The sequence below is a fragment of the Myxocyprinus asiaticus genome, chromosome 15, assembly GCF_019703515.2.
Source record: "Myxocyprinus asiaticus isolate MX2 ecotype Aquarium Trade chromosome 15, UBuf_Myxa_2, whole genome shotgun sequence".
Classification (NCBI taxonomy): domain Eukaryota; kingdom Metazoa; phylum Chordata; class Actinopteri; order Cypriniformes; family Catostomidae; genus Myxocyprinus; species Myxocyprinus asiaticus.
Genome location: NC_059358.1, coordinates 11,428,972 through 11,439,654, shown reverse-complemented (window position 1 = coordinate 11,439,654; position 10,683 = coordinate 11,428,972). Strand labels below are relative to the sequence as shown.

The window sequence follows — 10,683 nt, the reverse complement described above, 5'->3', positions numbered from 1 at the left end:
TAAATAAATAAATAAACACATAAATAAATAAATGATAAAAAAAGACTCAGATCTATGCCTCAATGTCACCCTCTCTGTGCGTTACAGAAACCTCAGCTAAGCTCGATGCTGACATTGAGATGGAGAGAGATAGCCAGTCCGTGGAAGGAGTATTATATTCCCTCAAATGGTCACTGAATACGAGTGACATTGAAGCAGCCATTAATCAATTGTCATACCTAGTCCTTCATCAGTTCACTAAACGCTGGAGCCTGATTTGATCGATAACAAAGGAAGAAGGGAAACAACACAGATGCCGCCGGGCTGATCATGATCAAGACATACTCTGCGCATGGAATGATTTAAAAGCTGTATCAAATTACCATGAAATGCTAAACTTTTTTTTCTTGTCTTGTATTGAAGGGAGTGAGAGAGGCTAGACAGTATAGGACCACTTTCCCCCTTGAAATGTTATGCGCTAAGCATGTAGATCGTTTTCATACACTGAGAGAAGCTTTAAAAAAGGGGTACATTATAGTCAGGTTCAGAAATTTAAGAGGGTACAGAGAAAAAATGTCACAGAAAGTGACAAAAAATATCCAGATATTTAAAATATAGGGGTAAGAAATGCCTAACAGTTAATTCTTCCATTTCTGTATATATTTATAGCTGTTTATCACTTGATATATTTATGATACATAAAAAAAGGCTTAACCATCCTAGGCTGCAAGTTGCAAAGTGCCCAAAACTCCTTCTGAAACCAGCTTAAACATCAGCCTGACCAACTAACCAGTTTAGGCTAGATTTATTTTTTTTATTATTATTATTTTCCAGCAGGGTATGTATTGATCAGTTGAGTGCCTAAATGACATAGCAGCTATTACATTTTTTCTGTATTACCCCATCCCCCCAGTCACCCATCTTAAGTTGAATGTTGTTATATCACATATTTAGTGTTATTTCATATATGTAAAGTTAGTTCTAAAAACAATGAATGTGAAGAAAGCACTCCCAACAACTCAAAAACAAAGTGATTACATCTACTGGGACTGAATATACCAAGATGTTCAACAATAGAGCTGTACAATCTAACAGAGGGTCTGCCAAATGATTTATAATGTGTTCTAGTAGAGTTTATTGTGTTAGGATATCTTGTACATTACAGTATGCTAATCAACACACTACAAGCATTGATTTAAAGCAAAGAAGTATTTGAAAATTGGACAAAAAGAAAAAACTGTGTACTTAAAGGAATGTTCCGGGTTCAATACAAGTTAAGCTCAATCGACAGCATTTGTGGCATAATGTTGATTGCCACAAAAATAAATGTTACATTTTTTTTTTTTCTTTATAAAAAGCAAAAATCGAGGTTCCAGTGAGGTCCTTTCAATGAAAGTGACTGTGGCCAATTTGTGAATGTTACAATACTCACTGTTTCAAAAGTATAGCCACAAGACATAAAGGACATAGTGTGATATAACCTCTTACAAACCTTTTCTGTGGAAAGTTATAGACAATTTTACAACTTCATTACCATGTTGATGTAATGTCAACAAACTCTGAAACCCTAAAACGACTGTAAAAATAACCATTTAAACAACTTTACAGCTTAAATAATACACAAGTTTTAACAAAAGAATTAATTCAAGTGCTTTTATAAAATGATAAGCTTCACATTTCTGTTTAAACCCTCCAAAAACTGGCCATATTCACTTTCATTGTCTCCATTCACTTCCATTGTAAGTGCCTCACTGTAAACCAGATTTTTGCTTCTTTTTTTTTTTTTTTAAGAAAAGGAGGGACCAGTCCAAATGTATTTTTGTGGAAATCAACATTAACCCACAAATGCTGTCGACTGAGCTTAACTTGTATTGAACCGGAACATTCTTTTAACATCTTAAATGAGGGGAATAAACTGCAAATCCCATGAAGTAATCGTTAAAAACGCTAAAAAAAATATTAAGCTATTGATTTTAAGTTCTTAATAATAAATATGAAAACAATACATTTTACATGTAGGCTTACTGCAAAATATTAAGATATTTACAAGTAGTTTGAGAGAGTAGGTAGACTTGATTGCGTCATTTGCAGTGTGTCAAGAAAGTGAGCTCTTTTGTCGAGGTTTGTTAGCCGCAATTCTCTGATTGGTGGATTTGTTTTTCTTTTCAGCAATTAACATGAAATAACATGGGCTGATGGCTTTAGCAGAAGCATATACCATCGATTAATTACCTTGGAGCTCACGTTAGGTCTGTTTTTAAAGTTTTATAAGTTATCATTCATAATAAATTCCCCTATGGAAAAAAAAAAAAAAAAAATTATGGGATATTTTCTTCTGGAACCAGTCTTTCGAGCTCTATTTACAGCTAATTTTGTATTTGATGCTGATTTGGTTTTATAAGTAACAGCCTGAATATTTTCAGATTAGAATTCTTTTTTTTTTTTTTTCCAATTCAATTCAAGAAGCATTTTACATAAATGGCCGAACTGTTTATTAAGTTTAGGTAGAAATACCCTTACAAAGGTAGATAATTCCAAGTCAATTCCAAGTTAATTTCTGACACTGATTACAATCCAGCCTGATGATAAAAATACTAGATTTGTTTTTGTGTGTCCTGCGCCATGCATCTGTGCGCTGTGACTTTCCGACTGCATGTTGAGTTGCGTGGGTGTGTGGCCGCTGCTCGGTTGAGCTGACGGGAGATCCACAAGGGTGCTGCTGTGTCAGAGGATGCACTCAAAGGACATTGCTGCGGTCCAGGCATAGGACGTGAGCAACCTAAGATGATCCCTCAGGCCAGTTGGCGTCCACATATTAAAGGAATAGTTTACCAAAAAGTGTAATTTAGGCCATCATTTACTCACCCTCATATTGTTCCAAATTGACTTTTTTTTGCTTCCGTAGAACACAAAATGTGATCATAGGCAGAATGCTAGCCTCAGTCACCATTCACTTTCATTGTATGGAAAAAAGATGCTATGAAAGTGAATGGTGACTGAGGCTAATATTCTGCCTAGCATCTTTTGTGTTCCACAGAAGACAGAAAGTAATATTGGTCATATTACAAAAAGTAATGTAAGGTGAGTTAATGATCACCAATTTTCATTTTTGGGTTAACTATCCCTTTGAACACATATACAGTGGATGCATAAAATAATGAGAACAGGATGTCATGTTACAAGGCATCATGTGCGCTGTTATTAGATTGCAGAATACTAACAATTAACTGTATTTCCACCTTTCTGTCCTAGTCTAATTTGCTGCTATAACTCAGGATAACTCGATTTATGCTGCAGCATGCACACATGCATTACCTGTCATGTGTCCAAGAGTTCACATTCTAAAAAAACTGTAGCTGGGCCTTAATAGAATTTAGTTTTTTTGGACAATGTTCGTTCTGTATTAATTTTGTGTTGTTTGTCCACCCACTCAATGTAATTATCTCTTGAGATATTTGTGTTGATATTTGTCATTCATACTAATAATCAAGGTTTAGACTCGGCGTAATGTCAGCATGGCTTGTCTGCTTTAAACGCTTGATTGAAAATTGTGGGAGTGAGGGGACCAGAGAGAAAAAAGAAAAAAATCTAATTATTTGTGCATAATAACAATCGTGTGGAATACACAGGCGATTGCCAGCACGTACTAACCCAGCTTTGTCTGTGCCTCTCCGACTGTCTAAGTGCCAATTATGGGACAGGCGGCAGACAACTGCTTGAGCCAGGCCTCTTTCCGCTAGGCCCATTAGGATTTGCACTGAGCATGATAGTGTTGTTTAGTCGAACACTGCACTATAAGAGCTGTAGACTGCTCTAGTGCACCAACTAACAGTACCCACACAAGCTAGTGAGAAGGCAAAGTCCCCTCTCTGCATTAAAGTTTATGCAATAAGCTCACAGAAGGCAAAATAGACACTGCATCTTTCTGAAATGTTACAGTGAGTGCATTTACATGCACACCAACATGCTGATAACTACAAAAAATCAGCTTATTAAAAAAAAATTAAAAATAAATGACAATACAGAAAAATTTGTTTACATGAGATTTGAAATAATCTGGTTCATGGGCAGAACACTTGCACACACTGGACAAGCCAATCAGAGCTGCATTAAAGGTGTTTACAAGCAACATGAAATCGGGATGCTGAGCACAAATCTATATGAGCCGATCAGTTTAGTCTTAAGCCGTTTATGACCTGACCAAGATAAAGAGTCCCTGAGAAATGTATTGGTGTTAAATGTATTTAAATGACAGGTGCAATATGTAAACATTTTCATGTAATATTCGCCTTTTTTTGCCAGTGTGTGAACAGCTTGCAACGCAACTTAAAAAATGAGCCCTTCCCGGACTTCCTAGGTTGCCTATTAAAGCCTGTAGACTGATTTTCATGCGAAGGGAGCGGGTCGCTTTTGCTGGGAAAATCCAAAGGATGTGACGTTTAGGCACGCTCCTGAGAGCCTTGACTCAGTAATTGCTTCTCTTCAGCGTCAACAGACAGTCTGCAACACTAGGTAACGTTATCTTAGAGATGGAATCCAGCAAACGTACAGCTCCCAGCACAACACTGACTCCTACACAAAATCTGAGTAAGCCAAACAACAACAACAACAACAACAACAAATTGATCTACTGAATCCCATCTGGCTAAGCGGGAACGTGATCGTGGTTGAGTGAAAACTAGAGTGAACATCGGCAGGGCATTTGATTCCTGGAGGAACCTTCGTTCGGTTTTGGGGATCAAAACCGATCCTGAATTGGCGTCCTTCTTATTGGACAGGTAAGATTACATAACTGCAAAGCATGTGAAATATGGTGCCATAAGGATTGATCTGTGTAATTTTAGCTAAACTACAATAACACATGAAATGAATGCTAGACAATGTTCAAGATAATGCAAAAAGACCCATTCATTAGTGTAACGTAACTTGGTTATACAGAAAATATATACAATCTATTATTATAAAACAATAGCGCATCAATATATTAAAATGACAGTTGTGATGGAATCACATCAATACTGAATTGTTTCAACATATTTATAATGTACAGTCTATTTTATAAACAGCTACTGTCATCATCCACCAAATTTAGCTAACAGCTATTGATAAAGCAGGCTAGCTAGTCAACGCCGACATTGACTGCATTTATACGATAGCCTATGTATCATGCAAAGAAAAGTGATTACTTCAAACTACAGTCTTGCATAGCCAGACCTATATCTACACTTTGTTTTAGCCCTGTTCCAGCACTGGAGAGTCAAATATAATATACGGTCTCAAAGTTTGTAGTAAAACAATCATAACTGTGTAATTTTAATTATGCTACCTCTTCTGTCAGCATGATGCCGCTGAATCACGTTGTCTCTTTGTACGTTACGTCATTGTTTTGGATGCTCGCTCAATCACGTCCCTATGGAGTGTGTGCACGAGCACGAGCAACAGACAGCTGGCTGCGGTTCACTTAACGGCCACAGGTGTCATTAATAACAAGGGTTTCTGAATCTTACATACTGCACCTTTAACTAAACAGTAAAGGAATATGGGTTCAATACAAGTAAAGCTAAATTGACAGCATTTGTGTCATAATGTTGATAACTACAAAATAAATTTACAAACGTTATTTAGACTTTCCCTCCTTTAAAAAAATCTAAATTCTGGGTAAGAGTAAAGCACTTACAATGGAAGTGAATGGGTCCAATCCGTCAACATTAAAACACTCACTGTTTCAAAAGTATAGCCACAAGACATTAACAATATGTGTTAAAGGAATTGTTCACCCAAAAATGAAAATTCTCTCATCATTTACTCACCCTTATGCCATCCCAGATATGTATGACTTTCTTTCATCTGCGAAACATGAACAAAGATATTTTGAAGGATGCATGATGTGCTTTTGTCCATACAATGTATGTCAAAGGGGTCAAAATTTTTGATCTCCAAAAATGACTTCAAAATTACTCCAAATGTCAGCATAAATGTAATCCATAAGACTCCAGTGGTTAAATCAATATCTCCAGAAGCTATATAATAGGTGTGGGTGAGAAACAGATCACTTTTACATTCTTCTTGTGTTTTTGGTGGTTCACATTCTTCATGCATACCGCCCCCAACTGGGCAGGGAGAATAATTTAAAGCAAAAAGACTTAAATATTGATCTGTTTTGCACCCACACCTATCATACCACTTCTGAAAATATGGATTAAAACACTGGAGTTATATGGATTACTTTTATGATGCCTTTATGTGCTTTTTGGAGCGTCAAAAGTTTGGCACCCATTCAGTGCATTGTATGGACCTACAGAGCTGAAAAAATTATTCTAAAAACCTTAATTTGTGTTCAGCAGAAGAAAGAAAGTCATACACATCTAAAATGGCATGAGGGTGAGTAAACGATGAGAGCGTTTTCATTTTTGGGTGAACTATCCCTTTAACATGGTTTTAGTGTAAAACAAAATCATTCTAAATTCTGTGTAAAGTTATATCCAATTTTACAACATTCTTGCCATGACAAAGTAACTCCATAAACCCTATAATCCTGGTAATCTGCCACAAAAACAATGATTTAAACTTTATAGATCAAATAATACACAAGTTTTAACAGAAGAATTAATGCAAGTTCTTTAATCAAATTAAAAGCTTCACATTTCTGCCTTTAAAGCCTCCAAAAATTGTCCCCATTCACTTCCACTGTAAGTAAATCACTGTAGCCTTGATTTTAGCTTTTTTTTTTTTTTTTAAGAAATTGAAGGACAAGTCAAAATTGTTTGATATGGTAATTACCATTATGCCACAAATGCTGTCGACTGAGCTTAACTTGTAATGAACCAGCCCTAAAATACTAAAACTGAAAAACAAAAAATGAATAAATAAATAATAACTACATATACTGAAAAATTAAAATGAATGAGAAAACGCTGCAAAAACTACAACTAATCACTCATAAAAAAAATAAAAAATAAATAAAAAGAAACTAAAATAGAAATAAAAAAAGAAAAAGAAACTAAGCTAAAAATAAAAACTATAAAAATAATTCTGTAACGTCATCCGCTAGTGTCACTGTTGGACAATGTTAGCCTACTTAAGACAAATAACTTCTTCATTATCTTTAACTAGATTTTTTATTTCATTAAACATTTTGCATACTTGTCTACAATGGCTTTTAGAAATGATTTTAAAATTATGATTTAAAGTAATTTTCCCCAGTTGTCCACTAAAAGGGGGCTCCCGGTTGGATGGTTGCTTGGGGCTTCAGAAATCGTATCCCCGCCCCTGAACGTAGACAGTGGGACAACAAGGTGTATCAGACCTATCAGCCTAACAGAACTTCTGCCGTCAAGTATGTCGTTAATATTAATCAAACAACAACAAGACACCCACACACTGCTCTTGGCTGGATAACTTTAGTAGATTTAAAAAGTATTCATGTGTTATAATCATGTCTGAATGTTTATTTGAATACTTGATACTGCTGAGAGTGTTCTTCAAGCACTGTTAATCTTTGCTTTTATTTGTTCTATTGCTTGTCTTGAATAATTATTTGAGAATTGAAATTATTTTTTTTTACTCATACTGCAATAGTTACAGTAGCTTTGCATTAGTATAGCATGCTTACTGTCCATAATGTGACCTTTTCCACATATTTGATTAATTCATAAGTCAATGTTCAACACAAACCAGCAGCACGACAATGGAAACAATGAGGTATTTACAACAGACTGCCACCACATATTAAAAAAGGAACACACTCTTGACAAAGAGCAGAGCCAACATCTGTGGAGACCAGAGGAAGCTTTTCCTTTTGTGAAAAACCAGAGCTGCTGTCTGTGAGAACTCTCGGCTTTGAAGATATTCTGTCCTATTACTCTAAAACCTGCTCTGGAGACTCGATTTGCCTCAGGTAACGCAGGTTCTTTCTTATAATCAACAGCCGCTCCACACCCTCCATTAGGACCTTTAATAAAATTCTCTGGGGAAAAAATTGTGCGACGATCCTTTTGCAAAGCTGAGCTGAAATTGAATCGAGCTTGAAAAGCTGAGAGGCAGCTGGAAAAAGGACTGGCGTTGTCTGCTCCAAGATGACAGAATGTCAAGTCGGTATGACAACAGATCAAGTCAAACAGCAAGTTTGTGAAGTTTGAAAACCATCTGAAAGCTGTATGAAATCTGACATGTGGACAAGAAAGGACCTAATTGCTGTAATTCGTGTGCATGGTGTGTGAACAGAACTTTTTTGTGGCTATAAATGGATGTGGTCAATAAACAGCAAGGTTTGGTAATACACGTGTGTGCAAGTGTGTGTGTGCTTCTTATCTTTTCATCTCTGGCTCTCATGTGCTTTTGTTCTGTTAGCCATGATAATCTGCAAATCTGGATTTGCCCACCCTGTTGAATTATGCAAACCCAGCTCAGCTCAGGTGTGAGGAGTTTAACTGGGCTGGCGGTGGGAGACAGACAGCTTGTGGCCTCTCTTTTAAAGTAGAAAGAGAGAGAGAACTTATGTATTTCTCTGTGTCTGTCTCTCTCCCATGTCTCACGTTCTTATCTCTCTGCATACCTCTTTTCCATCTACCTATCTATCCATTTAGCTATCTGTCTGTCTATCTATGCATTCTGAAATGCACGCCCTGGAATTTATCGGCTGAAAAATGCATTGTACAGTATACACTGACAAAGAGACGGTTTTCTTTCTTTCTTTCTTTCTTTCTTTAGACATGGCACTACCATAGTTGTCTGGACATGTACCATGGTAGTACCATAGTACAAGTACCTTGGAGTTTTAGCCCCATTTTATCGTCGTTACATTGGCTACCTGTTAAATTTCATATTAATTTTAAAATTATGTTAACTACGTACAAAGCTTTGAATGGTCTAGCTACGCAGTACTTAAGTGACCTTTTACCACACTATATACCATCACGTTCATTACGATCACAAAATTCTGGCCTGTTAATAGTTCCTAGAATATCAAAATCCACAAAAGGAGGTAGATCCTTTTCATATTTGGCTCCTAAACTATGGAATAGTCTCCCTAACACTGTTCGGGATGCAGACACACTCACTCAGTTTAAGTCTAGACTACAGACTCATCTATTTAGCCAGGCATACACCTAATTTATCCTTCAACTCACAATTAGGCTGCTTTAGTTAGGTCTGCCGGAACCATAAACCATAAACATTGATCATGGTCTATAACTCTGCAATAAATTGAATGGCATATATGCTAATATTATTTTATTTGTTTCCCTGTCTCAACCTTGGGACTCCTATCCTGAGGTCTCCAGAACTGACTGGATCCAGCTTCATTCCTGCTTCGTGTTGGACTCCACTACTATGTGTCTCTGAGTGATGATGACTAATAGCAGCCGGTGCCAGCCAAACATCACTTAAATCTATTATGATGGACTTCAGAGGATGAACTGATGCCAACTCCAACCACAAGACATGGGATACATCATATGCCATTGCCTGAACCTTGGACTTAGGATAGACCTCACAGAAATTACCGGCCAGTTGAACTGCGATGCACCTCACTGATCTCTGCCTGCATCACCTTGTTCTAATGATGGACTACACTCTTATAATGGAATACATAGACTATCAATTAATTGCCAACAAAACCGTTCATCAGCCAACTAACAAGGACAATGCATCTATGTGAACTACTGCAGTTAATCCAGGATGGACTTCAAAGACATTAGTCATTAACCTTACAGTTCATACAAATGTTTTGTTTAAACACTGACCCTTAACACTTACTTAGTTTTAAAAAATTAAACCATGACTTGCACAATATATAAATAATATTGGCATTATATTCATGACATTAGCCAGAGGGGAACTGGCCCCACAGTGATCCTGGTTTCTCCCAAGGTTATTTTTCTCCATTAACCAACACCTTATGGAGTTTTGTGTTCCTTGCCACAGTCGCCTTTGGCTTGCTCACAGGGGTTCTAAATACAATTATTATTTAATTACTTATTTTTAAACACAATTCACAATCGTATTTTATCAAACTACACAATGATGACTCTAAGACTTTATAGATATTACAGTTTCATTTTCTGTTAATGCATGATTTTCTGTAAAGCTGCTTTGAAACGATGTGTGCTGTGAAAGGCACTATACAAATAAAAATGACTTGACTTTCATGTAAATACCACACTTACAAAAAAGTACTGTGGTGGTACAGTGGTACAGTGATGGTATCTTATGGTAATATCATGACACTTTGATATATATAATGATATTGAAAAAATAAAATTCATGTGCCATGGTATTTTCATGGTATTATGAATACAATGTACCATACCATTAATACAGAAATACAGTACTTGGTACTGTATGGTAGTCCAAAAAAAAAAATAAAAATAAATAAATAAATAAAATAAAACAGGTAGTAACATGGTACCATGTCTAAAAACATAGTAGTACCATGATACAAGTCCAAAAACCATGGCAGTACCATTGTATCATGTCCAAAAAAAACATGGTATTAAAATGGTAGAGATCCAGAAACCATGGTAATACCATAGTACAAGTACATGGCAGTGCCATGGTTCAAGTCCAAATAAAATGGTAATTCCATGGTATCCAAATGGTATGTCCAAAAACACATGGTAGTAACATGGTAGAAGTCCAAAGAACATGGTAATACCTCCAAAGAACATGGTAGTACTATGGCACAAGTCCAAAACACATGGTAGT

General features: G+C 36.3%; 1 protein-coding gene across 3 annotated transcripts in view; it reads right to left on the bottom strand.

The window, feature by feature from the left end:
• LOC127453475 (RNA-binding motif, single-stranded-interacting protein 3-like) overlaps positions 1-10,683 on the bottom strand; it is a 219,435-nt gene that overhangs the window by 190,722 nt on the left and 18,030 nt on the right. The window lies entirely within an intron of this gene.